A 16,297-nucleotide genomic window follows, 5' to 3' on the forward strand; every position below is an offset into this window, starting at 1 on the left:
AGTTCGGTCCACCACCTTCTAGCTCCCCAGACCGACTGACACTGCAGATGATCAGGAGAAGGCACTTAGGCTATGGAAGGTCAGATCTGTCTCCCCACTGAGTGTGGAGACATTAAGACTAACTGGAGCCGTGCGGTACCAATTCCCAGGTTACTGGATGCCCTACACTAAACACAAACTGAGGGTTCAGCCCGGATCCTCACTGCACCAAGATGAAGCAGCAGTCAAGGGACATCAGCATCGCTGAGACCCACTTCGAGAGTGTTCCAGGTGCTTTGATTTTGCCCCTGCCAGTGTTTTGTTCCTGACCGTGAGGTGTACCTCTGCACACCCAGGCGACCTAACCACTCTGCACTTGAGCCACCTGGCCCAGGTCCAGATGAACCAGCTGTGCACCTGTGCTCCAAGACCCCTTGCAACCTGAGCCCCCCTTTGAGAGGCCTTGGACTTGCCCACAAGTCCCCCTGTGCAGCCTCTTCAGGTGGCCCCATTCTCCGCAGCACCAGCTACCAGCCTCACCAGCACTCTTCTCCCGGTAGAACCCGGGCGTTTCCCAAAGAACTGCTGGGCGTTGTTTTTTTTTTTAACCTTGGCCCACTATTACAACCCCAGAAGGTGAACCTCTAAAACCACTACCTACCTTTATGAATCTTTGACTAACTCCCATAGGATTGCATTGTGTGTAAAAGCGCATAGGTTTAAATGCATTACTTACCTGTGCAAATTTTTTATTGAAAGCTGTACTTAACTTGAAATGAAGTTCGAGTTTGAAATGTATATACAAAAGATATTTTTCTAAATTGGTCTCGGATTTATTCTTCTACTGTGTCTTCTGTATTGCATCCGAGTACAACAAAAGCTTAGCACTACCCTACGATAAGCCTAACTGCTTGCCCACACTCAAGAGAGCGTAAATTATCTACTTTAGCCTCTGTAAACCAGATGGTGACACACTATAATCCATATTTGTTAAGCACAAACATATCACGCCTTAAGGTTAAGGTGACAGTGGCTGTCAGGGAGATAAGTGAGCTACTGCCCAGAGTCACTTGGTGCTGAGCTAGGTTGCCATTGGTGCCAGGGAACAAACTGAGCTCCGGAGCCAGCTGCTCTGGCCGCTGCACCACACCTCTCCTTCTCTGCCCAGTCTACTTCGTTTTAGTGCACCGTACAGAGAGACAGCTTCCTACACAGTCTAAGTCCAGCTGAAAAAACTTCGTTTAGGAGAAAGGCCATCATGCAAATATCATGCAAATACCTTTTTCATAATAGAATGGATCTGTGGAAAAGGTTTCCCAGGCCGGTGGTTGAATCTTGGATTGAATGCTGGGTATGGAAAGAGAAAGCTTCAGATAAACAATTCCTATGACCGGAATCGTAAGAAAGTTTAGAAAAAAATTAACAAGCTGTGATGTAAAAGACTAAAATGACAAGGAGCACGTGAATTAGAATAAAAACCACTTCTAGAGTCCTGGGTCATTTCTAGGAGTGAGGTTTAATTCATAAGACTTCAGAGTCCTCAATCAAAACATGAGACGGCCCTGTAAGGATAGCTGCACTCCTGCCTCAAGTCTGTCTTTTATAATCACAAATATGGCTTGTGTTTCATTACATTAGCTCTTGTACTGCCTCACGTTCAGTCGTCTACATTGACAATTAGATGGGCATGAACTTCTGGCTTACACAGTATATGGTATACATGTATTGTATTCGTGTGTAGTGAGAAGAATCACCTTCTCGCAAGACAAGGGCACTCAATAAACCATGAAACTGATAAAGTTTCTTCAACAATTTATTTACTTCATAGATTGAGTTTCGACAAATTCATCCGATTGAGTCTCTCGTTGAAATATCATTTCCAAATGTAATCATACACAACAAAGAATTGTTCTTCTTGAGCACATTAGACATCCACCCAATGCATTTCGGGTCAATAATCTGACCCTTCTTCAGGGGTCTACAAATGAAATGAAACAGGACCATTAAGTTCACTATCCCAAACAAATGAAACAACTCTGGACAGTTAAATCAATGCATAAAAAAATCACGTGTACAGACCAAAATACATAAACTGGAGAGCAGAAAATGAACGGAAGTGAATACTACATGCGGGAAATAAATGTGTAATTGAAAAAATAATAACGAAGCGTGTACTAAGGAGAGATGCAGATAACCCAGGTCCAAAATTCAGTAAAAAAGAAAGAAACGCGCCAGCGTAAAACAAGTGAAAGAAAGTACCAAAAGGTTCCTTTAAAACCCGGAAAGAGCGTATTTAACATGAACTTACTGGAAACCAAACGGTTTTCACATGTCTAAGGCTCTGTGGACGGCGTGAAAGTTCAACGTCGAACTTGATGACAAATCTAAATCACCCTGTGATAGGTTAATATATATAAGCTAAAGTGACGTGATGTGGGAATGGACAGTATAAGCCAATCGGTTACGTCTTAACGTAATCACAACGAATGGGCATCAAGCTGACAGAAATGTAGACGCAAACGGCCAATGAAGCGGCCAGACAAGTAGAAACCCCAAAGAAAAGACCAACATTTCAATAAAGTTAATGAAGAAAGAAAAAGGTTTGAGAAAGGAAAATGTACATAGAAGTGGAAAATAATAAGTGAAAAATATAGACAAAATCTGAATATGTTAATAAACATCATCCCGTAACATAATTCATGAATTATAAACAGTGAATTGCGGGACCGGATAACACGATTTACCAATGTAACTGTAATCAGCAGGCTAGAGAAAACAAGCATATTCTATGCGGTCATTCAACCCAATGGGATGGGAACAATTTAGCTTTTTAATCCAAAAATATTCAGTCCTTAGTCTTTGTTTTACAGGATCCATGTCTCGACGTTGTGTGATCTTTTCAAGTATTGTAAAACGCAGTTGAGAAATTTGGTGACCAGCTTCAATCCAATGTGATGCCACAGATGATTTTAAATTATTTGTTCTGATGTTACTCTTGTGTTCTGAGATACGAATTTTTACTTTCCTCTCAGTTTGACCTATGTATATTTTTCCGCAGGGGCATTTAATGGCATATATACAATTAGTTGTATCGCAAGTGCTTGTGTGATGTAAAGCTATGGAGTAACCTTTTGTAGGGTGATTGAATTTGTTGCCGATCATTACATTACCACAGTGGGTGCAGTTTTGACATTGAAGCATACCTCGCCATGGTTTAGTCAATTTCTTGGGTGTATTCAAGATTTCTTTAATGTTTTTAGAACGTTGAAAAGCGAATGTGATTTTATTGTCAAAAAGATCGACAAGATCTGGTTCCATGGAGATGATTCGCCAATGTCTGTTTATAATTTTCTTGATTTGTGATGATTCAGTGGAATATTTCAACACACATACAGTTTTATTTTTGTCTTTTTTATCTGTGCTTTTTTCTTGAAGAAGGTTAACTCTAGGTACCAATGATACCTTATCTGCAGATGTTTTCAACACACTTTCTGGGTATCCCCTTTGTCGATACTTCATCAATTGTTGTTGAATAGACTTAGTTAAATCTTCATTGTTGGATACAATACGTTTTATTCTGATAAGTTGCGAAGTTGGTAAATGTTTTTTTAACGTTTCAGGATGGAAACTCTGAAAAAGTAAACTGGAGTTTCTGTCAGTCTTTTTAATGTGTAGCTGAGTCGAAATTTGGTTGTGATCAAGCTTGACAATGACGTCCAAAAATGTAATGCTTTTTTCATCTATGTGGTAGGTGAATTTTATCCGGTCATTGTGTGAGTTCAATGTCGAAATATTCTCCTCAAGTTGTGAGCGTGATCCTTTCCAAATTAAGAATAAATCGTCAATGTACCGTTTGTACATGATAATGCCTTCGTTCCACATATTATTGAACAACAATTGATTAAGTATCGACAAAGGGGCTACCCAGAAAGTGTGTTGAAAACATCTGCAGATAAGGTATCATTGGTACCTAGAGTTAACCTTCTTCAAGAAAAAACCACAGATAAAAAAGACAAAAATAAAACTATGTGTGTTGAAATATTCCCCTGAATCATCACAAATCAAGAAAATTATAAACAGACATTGGCGAATCATCTCCATGGAACCAGATCTTGTCGATCTTTTTGACAATAAAATCACATTCGCTTTTCAACGTTCTAAAAACATTAAAGAAATCTTGAATACACCCAAGAAATTGACTAAACCATGGCGAGGTATGCTTCAATGTCAAAACTGCACCCACTGTGGTAATGTAATGATCGGCAACAAATTCAATCACCCTACAAAAGGTCACTCCATAGCTTTACATCACACAAGCACTTGCGATACAACTAATTGTATATATGCCATTAAATGCCCCTGCGGAAAAATATACGTAGGTCAAACTGAGAGGAAAGTAAAAATTCGTATCTCAGAACACAAGAGTAACATCAGAACAAATAATTTAAAATCATCTGTGGCATCACATTGGATTGAAGCTGGTCACCAAATTTCTCAACTGCGTTTTACAATACTTGAAAAGATCACACAACGTCGAGACATGGATCCTGTAAAACAAAGACTAAGGACTGAATATTTTTGGATTAAAAAGCTAAATTGTTCCCATCCCATTGGGTTGAATGACCGCATAGAATATGCTTGTTTTCTCTAGCCTGCTGATTACAGTTACATTGGTAAATAGTGTTATCTGGTCCCGCAATTCACTGTTTATAATTCATGAATTATGTTACGGGATGATGAGGTTTATTAACATATACAGATTTTGTCTATATTTTTCACTTATTATTTTCCACTTCTATGTACATTTTCCTTTCTCAAACCTTTTTCTTTCTTCATTAACTTTATTGAAATGTTGGTCTTTTCTTTGGGGTTTCTACTTGTCTGGACGCTTCATTGGCCGTTTGCGTCTACATTTCTGTCAGCTTGATGCCCATTCGTTGTGATTACGTTAAGACGTAACCGATTGGCTTATACTGTCCATTCCCACATCACGTCACTTTAGCTTATATATATTAACCTATCACAGGGTGATTTAGATTTGTCATCAAGTTCGACGTTGAACTTTCACGCCGTCCACAGAGCCTTAGACATGTGAAAACCGTTTGGTTTCCAGTAAGTTCATGTTAAATACGCTCTTTCCGGGTTTTAAAGGGACCTTTTGGTACTTTCTTTCACTTGTTTTACGCTGGCGCGTTTCTTTTTTACTGAATTTTGGACCTGGGTTATCTGCATCTCTCCTTAGTACAGGATTCGTTATTATTTTTTCAATTACACATTTATTTCCCGCATGTATTGTTCACTTCCGTTCATTTTCTGCTCTCCAGTTTATGTATTTTGGTCTGTACACGTGATTTTTTATGCATTGATTTAACTGTCCAGAGTTGTTTCATTTGTTTGGGATAGTGAACTTAATGGTCCTGTTTCATTTCATTTGTAGACCCCTGAAGAAGGGTCAGATTATTGACCCGAAATGCATTGGGTGGATGTCTAATGTGCTCAAGAAGAACAATTCTTTGTTATGTATGATTACATTTGGAAATGATATTTCAACGAGAGACTCAATCGGATGAATTTGTCGAAACTCAATCTATGAAGTAAATAAATTGTTGAAGAAACTTTATCAGTTTCATGGTTTATTGAGTGCCCTTGTCTTGCGAGAAGGTGATTCTTCTCACTACACACGAATAATTCTTTTAAAGACACGGGAGTACTCCGCGTGACACAAGGAGCACCAACATAAATTCTTTGAACTTTGTCTAATCGTCTAGAGTGCACAGGGATAACACAGTAGTTATACATATATTGTATGTCACGTTTTCACTTTGACTGCCAAATACACCCACTAAAGAGGCCAAGCACTGAAGGGGAAAAACACAGGCCTCTTCACCCTGTCCTGCATGCGAACCACCTCCACCAATTAGGATTCTAGAACGCTGCTTGTTTCATGACGTCAGCTAGGGTTCTGAGATGTGTAGTGATCTTTCAATAGATGGGCAATTTAAAGTGGGACATAGGTTTTTTATTTATGTCGTCATTATGTTGAGGTTTTTTTTTTTTTTTTTAATTACTTGATCAGTGTCAGGGACTGTCCGGGACTATGTGGGGAACACAGTCAGGGACCTGGGTAAGGACTAGGAACTGGGTAGAAAACGTACACAGAAAGAGGAGTACAGCGCTGCCCAGGATCATACAGAGAGTCAAAGGAGAAAAGGGGATCCAAAGGGGAAGCCTGTACAAGTGAACAAGATGGGTAAGACTCACAAAGGAAGGGCACTCACGAGGCAATTTAGCATTCAGAATAACTGCACCCAGGACGAATGTGCAAGACATGTGTATGAAACAATAAAGGGGAGTGTGGGGTAGAACACTCAGGAGCTCCACACGGTAAGACTGAAGCTCTAAGTTTCTCACCCACAATTGCTGTTACAGATACTGACTGCAAATACCCACATATAGGATATGCATGCAAAGGCAGGGTCTGTGGAGCTTATACCTATGGTGATATTATAACTAACTCAAAGGCAATACTCACAGTGAACAAGAAACACCACCTAGGTAGTCAGCTGTGCCCACGGATCCTGGTGATCAAACAGAAACACGCAAGGCAGTAACAGCAAAGGGGAAGAACTAAACACAAGCACAGTAGACCAGGAACTAGCAAGGAGGAGTGCTCAACAGGAAAGGAAGGAAATCACAGGGCACACTTGGCAGAAAGCAGGTAACAAACAAGGCAACAGAAGCAAGACAGCAGACTAGGAAGACAGCAGACTAGGAAGACAGCAGACTAGGAAGACAGCAGACTAGGAAGACAGCAGACTAGGAAGACAGCAGACTAGGAAGACAGCAGACTAGGAAGACAGCAGACTAGGAAGACAGCAGACTAGGAAGACAGCAGACTAGGAAGACAGCAGACTAGGAAGACAGCAGACTAGGAAGACAGCAGACTAGGAAGACAGCAGACTAGGAAGACAGCAGACTAGGAAGACAGCAGACTAGAACTGGAACCAAGGAAATGGGAAGAAAGGCAGGGGCTGGAAAAGTATATACAGAAGGGGGGGCTACAAGGGTATACTAGAATAGTGCAGGTTAAGGAATCAAGAAAACATAGAAGGCAGTGCTGGGGCAGGAACAAGAATTGAGCTAAGACTCAGGAGTCCAGGTAGTACTGCAGACAGTACTGGTTCAGGGAGAGTGAATTACTATAGCTCAGGAGTCCAGGCAGTGCTGGTTCAAGGAAACAGGAAATAGCTACAGCTCAGGAAACAAGGAGTGGCGAGCACTGCAAGCAGTGCAAATCAGGAACAAGAAATAGCTGAAGCCCAGGAACAAAGAATAACTATACCTCAAGAACTCAGGAAACAAGGTAGCACTGCAGGCAGTGCTAATTCAGGTACAAGGAATAGCTATAAACTCAGAAAACAAGGCAGCACTGCAGGCAGTGCTAATAGAAGCACAAGGAATTGGAAAAGCTCAGGGAGCACTGGAAACAAGGATCGGTCTCACTGGTAAACAGCTACAATGACCAACCTTGGCCTGAAGGGAGCTGGGGCTTAAAAGCTCACACTAGTTACATGCATCAGATGTGAGCAGGCTAGCAGCAGCCAGCCACAGGTGATCTGAATTCCTCCAGCCATCCTTGGCCTGCAGGGGTGGAGACGAAGCAGTGAGCAGGGAATTCTGGGTAATGGAGTTCCCAGCATGAGCAGACTGGCTTTCACAAAACCTGGCATGGATTGGGAATGGATGCCAATTCCTAAATGATGTCAAATGCCTGGAAGTCAGGATATGCATTCAGGGGAGTGTCTGGAGGAATATTAGAACACTGGAACACCCCACAATTCGGCCCCCTGGTGGTGGGAACGAGAGCACAGGGAGTGAATCGTGACAATCAGTTACTTTTTGGTGGTGGTTGGTGACCACCATCGTTACACTGCAGCTCACAAGTAGAAAGATGCGAGACATAAGGGGGCCCCCGTGGGGCACAGCAATTGGGGAGGGTGAGGAAATCCATACTGATTGCATTTATATATGGAAGGACACAATGAAAGGGTCTTCTGGTGCTGCTCCGAGTGACGTCTGGGAAAAGTCGATTTTTGTTTTTTCATGAGTGTTAAGGGGAGAACTGGACATGTAGTTTGAGAATCCTGAGGCGAGGCATTCTCTGAAAACGAGTGCCCGCTTTAGTACGCAGAGTACTGAAGGATGCCTCCAGGAGACCTTGAACCCCGATAGGTAGGACGAGTGTAGGCAGACGTGAGGTGTAGCCACAGGAGCCCAGTGTAAGGATCTGTGGCCATACGGGTGTGGACTCTGCTTCTAGGACAGGCCTGGCAGACTGCCCCCTTCTGGGTCCTTCAAAGTCCATGAATTTGGAAGAGCGGATTTTAATTCACTTAATTGGTTGAAACTGCTATCGACCATTGCACGAATTTTGGAGTGAGTAACTTCAGTCAACATTGCTCCGGGAGGCAGGGGCGAGGGTTGAGGGCCAGACTGGCCATAGCAGGCACCGGGCATATCCCAGGTGGCCGCCACAGTGGGGGTCGGTTTTAAGGCTCCTAGGGGCACTTTGTTACAGGACCGTTTTACAGCATAGCTGCAATATCATCCCATGTAACAAAATCGTCCGAAACCGGCCCTGGCAAATAGCTCTGCCGCAACCCCAACCCCCCAGAGGGCCGTCACAGCACTTTTCCAGGGCCGGTTTTGGTTCTCAGTCCGGCCCTGGTTGAGGGTGAATGAAGAGACGTGTAGGTCAATGTTGCTGCTCAAACCACCATGACAAGCCGCACGCCCCATACTACTCTCAGGATAGGATATGGAATGTGTTTACCTTCCTAATTGCAAGAAAAGAAGTTTTATTTAAGTTAAGACATTTAGAAAACCTGCACAGTGAAATGCCTCCCATCAACCCCCAGGCAGTATTAATCCTCTCACCTCCCGTGGAAAAACACTCAGGGTTTGTGAAATAAACCTGCAGCTCTCAAGAGCCCATCTGGAGCCCCCGCTCTCTGAATAAAGACATTATATCTGGTGTTGCAAAGGTCTGGGGCTTGTGCTGCTGGGATATATGGGTGCTTGGGCGGGAAACACTTTCTTTGCTATTCTGTGCCGATTTCTAAGCTAACTGCGCCCCCGCCCACATAACCCTGGGATAGAACCCGGGAGAATAATCGCTCTTTCAACTACCATCTATAGTCTGCGGATGTGGGGCAGCCCGACAAGCGCGTGGCATTCACTATCCAGGATAGGGGACAGCCTGCGGCATTCACTATCCAGGATAGGGGACAGCCCGCGGCATTCACTATCCAGGATAGGGGACAGCCCGACCAGCGCGCGTCATTCACTATCCAGGATATGGGACAGCGCGCGGCATTGACTATACAGGTTAGGGGACAGCCCGACCAACGCGCGGCATTGACTAAACAGGATAGGGGACAGCCCGCGGCCTTCACTATCCAGGATAGGGGACAGCCCGCGGCATTCACTATCCAGGATAGGGGACAACCCGCGGCATTCACTATCCAGGATAGGGGACAGCCCGCGGCATTCACTATCCAGGATAGGGGACAGCCCGCGGCATTCACTATCCAGGATAGGGGACAGCCCAAACAGCGCGCGGCATTCACTATCCAGGATATGGGAAAGCCCAACCAGCGCGCCGCATTCACTATACAGATTAGGGGACAGCCCAACCAACGCGTGGCATACACTATACAGATTAGGGGACAGCCCAACCAATGCGCGGCATTGACTAAACAGGATATGGGGCAGCCCGACCAGCCCGCGGCATTCACTATCCAGGATAGGGGACAGCCCGCGGCATTCACTATCCAGGATAGGGGACAGCCCGCGGCATTCACTATCCAGGATAGGGGACAGCCCGCGGCATTCACTATCCAGGATAGGGGACAGCCCGCGGCATTCACTATCCAGGATAGGGGACAGCCCAACCAGCGCGCGGCATTCACTATCCAGGATATGGGACAGCCCAACCAGCGCGCTGCATTCACTATACAGGTTAGGGGACAGCCCAACCAACGCACGACATTGACTAAACAGGATAGGGGACAGCCCGACCAGCGTGCGGCATTGACTAAACAGGATAGGGGACAGCCCGACCAGCGCGCGGCATTCACTATCCAGGATATGGGGCAGCACGCGGCATTCACTATCCAGGATATGGGGCAGCATGCGGCATTCACTATCCAGGATATGGGGCAGCACGCGGCATTCACTATCCAGGATATGGGGCAGCACGCGGCATTCACTATCCAGGATATGGGGCAGCGCGCGGCATTCACTATCCAGGATATGGGGCAGCGCGAGGCAGTCACTATCCAGGATATGGGGCAGCCCGACCAGTGCGCGACATTCACTATCCAGGATATGGAGCAGCCGGACCAGCGCGCGGCATTCACTATCCAGGATATGGAGCAGCCCGACCAGTGCGCGGCATTCACTATCCAGGATATGGAGCAGCCGACCAGCGCGCGGCATTCACTTTCCAGGATATGGAGCAGCCAACCAGCGCGCGGCATTCCCTATCCAGGATATGGGGCAGCCAACCAGCGCGCGGCATTCACTATCCAGGATATGGGGCAGCGCGCGGCATTCACTATCCAGGATATGGGACAGGCCGACAAGCACACAGCTTGGACTATGGGACAGCCTGTGCGCAGCTTGATATCCAGGCAAGTTATACAGGGCTGACGTGTGTCTAGCTAGCATGGTTATTACATAGTAATGTCAACTCAAGAATACCTTTTGTGGCCTTTTACTAATTCCTAGAACAGAGCAGTCGGGAAGACGTTTGTAGTTCTGAATGGCTGCATAAAGACTCCCTTATACTCACTGAAACGCCTACACTGATGACCTAAACCATACACGTCTTGTCCATCACACTAAAGCACCACCCAGCACCAACTGAACAGGTGTGGAAGAACTGAAGGCATCTGCCATTGGGGTGCCTTCATTTAGTGCCCTCTGTGGCTCCCTGCCAGCTGCATAACATGATGCCTCTTGCCATCTCATAATGACGGTCAGATGTGGCATGAACGCAACAGCCCACAGCAGCAGATCCCTGCAGCAGCAGATCCCTGCAGCAGCTGTATCGCCACCCTAGGCCTGCTCACGACCATAAACTAAAGAACACCCTAGAATGAACAGCCCAGGAATCGGCTAAGTGGACTATAATCAGGAAAACCACAAGAGGGCGTCTGGAGCTGCTTAAAGCTGCCGGCTTATTGTAAACCATAAACAGCCTGTCTTACACTGCTTCCATCACACTGCTAAGCGCTGCGTCCCACAACAAAATAACCACACCTCTCTAGTCATCCCCATGAGGCTGCCAACACCAGACCAAGCAAAGAACACTGAGCCACAGCGCTGCGTCCATAACATAACCAGACCTCGGTGGCCATCCGGCACCAGGCTTTCCACTGGTGACCAAGCAAAGACACCAAACACCAGTGCTGCGTCCCACAACATAACCAGATCTCGGTGGCCATCCCACACGAGACAGCCAAAACAAGACCAAGCAAAGACACTGCCAACCACACAGCACTGCGTCCCACAACATAACCAGACGTCGGTGGCCATCCCACACGAGACAGCCCACACAAGACAAAGCAAAGACACGTCCAACCACACAGCGCTGCGTCCCACAACATAACCAGACCTCGGTGGCCATCCCACACGAGACAGCCCACACAAGACCAAGCAAAGACCCTTCCAACCACACAGCGCTGCGTCTCACAACATAACCAGACCTCGGTGGCCATCCCACACAAGACAGCCAAAACAAGACTAAGCAAAGACACGTCCAACCACACAGCGCTGCTTCCCACAACATAACTAGACCCCGGTGACCACCCCACACGAGACAGCCAAAACAAGACCAAGCAAAGACACGTCCAACCACAGCGCTGCTTCCCACAACATAACTCGACCATGGTGACCACCCCACACGAGACAGCCAAAACAAGACCAAGCAAAGACACTTCCAACCACACAGTGCTGCGTCCCACAACATAAACAGACCTCAGTGGCCATCCCACACGAGACAGCCCACAGAAGACCAAGCAAAGACACTTCCAACCACACAGCGCTGCGTCCCACAACATAACCAGACCTCGGTGGCCATCCTACACAAGACCAAGCAAAGACACCCAACCACACAGCGCTGCGTCCCACAACATAACCAGACCTCGGTGGCCATCCTACACAAGACCAAGCAAAGACACCCAACCACACAGCGCTGCGTCCCACAACATAACCAGACCTCGGTGGCCATCCCACACGAGACAGCCAAAACAAGACCAAGCAAAGACCCGTCCAACCACACAGCACTGCTTCCCACAACATAACTAGACCTCGGTGGCCACCCCACACGAGACAGCCCACACAAGACCAAGCAAAGACACGGCCAACCACACAGCACTGCGTCCCACAACATAACCAGACATCGGTGGCCACCCCACACGAGACAGCCCACACAAGACAAAGCAAAGACACGTCCAACCACACAGCGCTGCGTCCCACAACATAACCAGACCTCGGTGGTCATCCCACACGAGACAACCCACACAAGACCAAGCAAAGACACTTCCAACCACACAGCACTGCGTCCCACAACATAACCAGACCTCGGTGGCCATCCCACACAAGACCAAGCAAAGACACTTCCAACCACACAGCGCTGCGTCCCACAACATAACCAGACCTCGGTGGCCATCCCACACCAGACAGCCCACACAAGACCAAGCAAAGACACGTCCAACCACACAGCGCTGCGTCCCACAACATAACCAGACCTCGGTGGCCATCCCACACAAGACCAAGCAAAGACCCTTCCAACCACACAGCGCTGCGTCCCACAACATAACCAGACCTCGGTGGCCATCCCACACAAGACAGCCAAAACAAGACTAAGCAAAGACACGTCCAACCACACAGCGCTGCTTCCCACAACATAACTAGACCCCGGTGACCACCCCACACGAGACAGCCAAAACAAGACCAAGCAAAGACACGTCCAACCACACAGCGCTGCTTCCCACAACATAACTCGACCATGGTGACCACCCCACACGAGACAGCCAAAACAAGACCAAGCAAAGACACTTCCAACCACACAGTGCTGCGTCCCACAACATAACCAGACCTCAGTGGCCATCCCACACAAGACCAAGCAAAGACACTTCCAACCACACAGCGCTGCGTCCCACAACATAACCAGACCTCGGTGGCCATCCCACACGAGACAGCCAAAACAAGACCAAGCAAAGACACGTCCAACCACACAGCGCTGCTTCCCACAACATATCTAGACCTCGGTGACCACCCCACACGAGACAGCCAAAACAAGACCAAGCAAAGACACGTCCAACCAAACAGCGCTGCTTCCCACAACATAACTACACCTCGGTGGCCACCCCACACAAGACAAAGCAAAGACACGTCCAACCACACAGCGCTGCGTCCCACAACATAACCAGACCTCGGTGGCCATCCCACACCAGATAGCCCACACAAGACCAAGCAAAGACACTTCCACCACACAGCGCTGCGTCCCACAAAATAACCAGACCTCGGTGACCATCCCACACGAGACAACCCACACAAGACCAAGCAAAGACACTTCCAACCACACAGCACTGCGTCCCACAACATAACCAGACCTCGGTGGCCATCCCACACAAGACCAAGCAAGGACACTTCCAACCACACAGCGCTGTGTCCCACAACATAACCAGACCTCGGTGGCCATCCCACACGAGACAACCCACATAAGACCAAGCAAAGACACGTCCAACCACACAGCGCTGCGTCCCACAACATAACCAGACATCAGTGGCCATCCCACACAAAACAGCCCACTCGTGACCAAGCAAAGAAACTTCCAACCACACAGCGCTGCGTCCCACAACATAACCAGACCTCGGTGGCCATCCCACACAAGACCAAGCAAAGACACTTCCAACCACACAGCGCTGCGTCCCACAACATAACCAGACCTCGGTGGCCATCCCACACGAGACAACCCACACAAGACCAAGCAAAGACACTTCCAACCACACAGCACTGCGTCCCACAACATAACCAGACCTCGGTGGCCATCCCACACAAGACCAAGCAAGGACACTTCCAACCACACAGCGCTGCGTCCCACAACATAACCAGACCTCGGTGGCCATCCCACACGAGACAACCCACATAAGACCAAGCAAAGACACGTCCAACCACACAGCGCTGCGTCCCACAACATAACCAGACATCAGTGGCCATCCCACACAAAACAGCCCACTCGTGACCAAGCAAAGAAACTTCCAACCACACAGCGCTGCGTCCCACAACATAACCAGACCTCGGTGGCCATCCCACACAAGACCAAGCAAAGACACTTCCAACCACACAGCCTACACACTGTAGGATGCTACCCATCAAGTCGAGCACTTCAGCACCCCACATAGGTATAGTAAACCTGAACAAATGCACACTGACGGGGTGGGAAAGAAACGGAAGTGCATTATCCTTATACTAAGGAACATCGGCAGAAACTGCCGTATGTAATGTCGCTTTACTCCTGCATCGGCATACAGACATGGACGACAGGTCCGATGGTTACAGTCCTCCTAGCCAACCACGACAGCCCATTGAAACCGAGCACAGCTCGGCGACACGGTCACAACACGGCTATAAATATATAGAATACAAGAGTTCAAATACTCCTTTTATAATGCTAGGGTCATTTAAAAACCGCCAAACCTTCAACCTTTTTTGCACACACTTTGAAGACGATAAATCTCGACTCACCTTCTTTATAGAAATAGTGCACTTGGGGAACGGAACGTGTGCAGCTCGAGGGTACCTCCGAATACACCCACGCTCCTCTCAAAAGCACCAGGAACGTTCGAAGGTTTGTTTCCTGCACCGCTCCCTCCCTCCGATGCCTGCTGTAGGGCCGTCCGAGGAACAAGGCCTCACTCCCTTAGCCCGCTTTAAAACCTCCCGGGAGGGGCCCGGACACCAGACTGAGCCCAGGTGGGGCACCTTTGCTGACGTCACTCACACATACGAGGCAGCTGAGGGGAGATCTTCGTCCATCTCCCGGTCCACGCCCACTTCTGTCACCTCAAATCATGTTTCCCAGGGGTTCAGCTATGTGCCCAGGAAGACACGGTTTATCACCTCCTAGGAAAGAAGCGCCATCTTCGCAAGCTCTTAATGTACCTAGTTCCATAGGTGACAAGATTATCCATACCAGGATTTTTTTTTATTCCATGCTGGGAGTTGTAGTCCCTTTCTTAACCCATTATAAACCCCAGAAATCAGAGACAATTCCTGGACTGGTTCAGCTACTCTCACATGAAATTTGGAAACTTTTAACACCCACGACAAGTGTTACTACATGACAACTATGTTGCTTTGCACTGAACATATGCAATCTGTAATCACCTCAAGCTGATAAAAGAAGGCCTCAGGCAGAGGGCGCCATGTCACCAGGATACCGGGCACTATGTCCTAGTCTGTGTTTGTACTTAACATTGTAATCTGATATTTAAATCCATTTCATTTGATGGCAGTGAATCAAGACTCCAACTCCCAGAATGCATTAGGAGGATAAATGAAAATCTGGACACGAAAATAGCGTCCTTATAACAATAATTGTCCCCTAAGTGTGAATAGATTTCCCTGTTCAGTTTTCAATTAGGTTTCAGGCAGGGCTTTAAGTGGGCCGAGTCTCACCGGGTCTGAGCACCGGCAGTGTTTTTCAAAGGGGGCCTCGAAACGGGTCTCTATCGGGCTCTGATTTGTGCCCTGGCACAGGCGGTTCGTTTTTTCCGGACTGCAGTGCCAGCAGGCACATCCATGTGCGCGTGCTCACACTGCTCACTTCTCACTAGTGAAATTACAGCATGACGTCATGCCAGGTGAGCGTAGTAGGGGAAGGCAAATCCTTTAAAGAGAGTCATTTTCTCTCTGGATTTTCCTTCTCTTTTTGAAACCGAGGAGCAGCAACATTGTCGTAGTGTCACCAGGGCTTTAAGTGGAAGCTTTTTCAATATTATATACAAGTCATAGTTGCTGCTTATTTATGTAATCCTGCTGGAGCGGGTAATACAAAATTTTGTATACCATTCTGCATGTTTATATTAATCCGAATAACCAATTAATTGTAATATTATTAATCTGTTTGAAGTGATAACTCACCAATTATATTAACAAAAGAATTACACATGGGAATTGCTCCTTGCATGGCTATATTAATTGTGAACTAACTTGAGTACGCATCTTAATAGTAGAAAAGTAGAAT

At 47.0% G+C, this 16,297-nt stretch overlaps 1 protein-coding gene across 1 annotated transcript in view; it reads right to left on the reverse strand.

Annotated features, from left to right (window-relative positions):
* The window catches only part of LOC146808943 (protein BTG3-like), an 89,682-nt gene extending 74,733 nt beyond the window's left edge, over positions 1-14,949 (reverse strand). Inside the window, exon 1 of the mRNA XM_085614261.1 lies at positions 14,797-14,949. The gene's annotated coding sequence lies outside the window, so the exon portion shown is untranslated. The remainder of the gene's footprint in view (positions 1-14,796) is intronic.
* Positions 14,950-16,297: the final 1,348 nt, after the last annotated feature.

The sequence above is a fragment of the Triturus cristatus genome, chromosome 7 (assembly GCF_964204655.1).
Source record: "Triturus cristatus chromosome 7, aTriCri1.1, whole genome shotgun sequence".
NCBI classification, from domain to species: domain Eukaryota; kingdom Metazoa; phylum Chordata; class Amphibia; order Caudata; family Salamandridae; genus Triturus; species Triturus cristatus.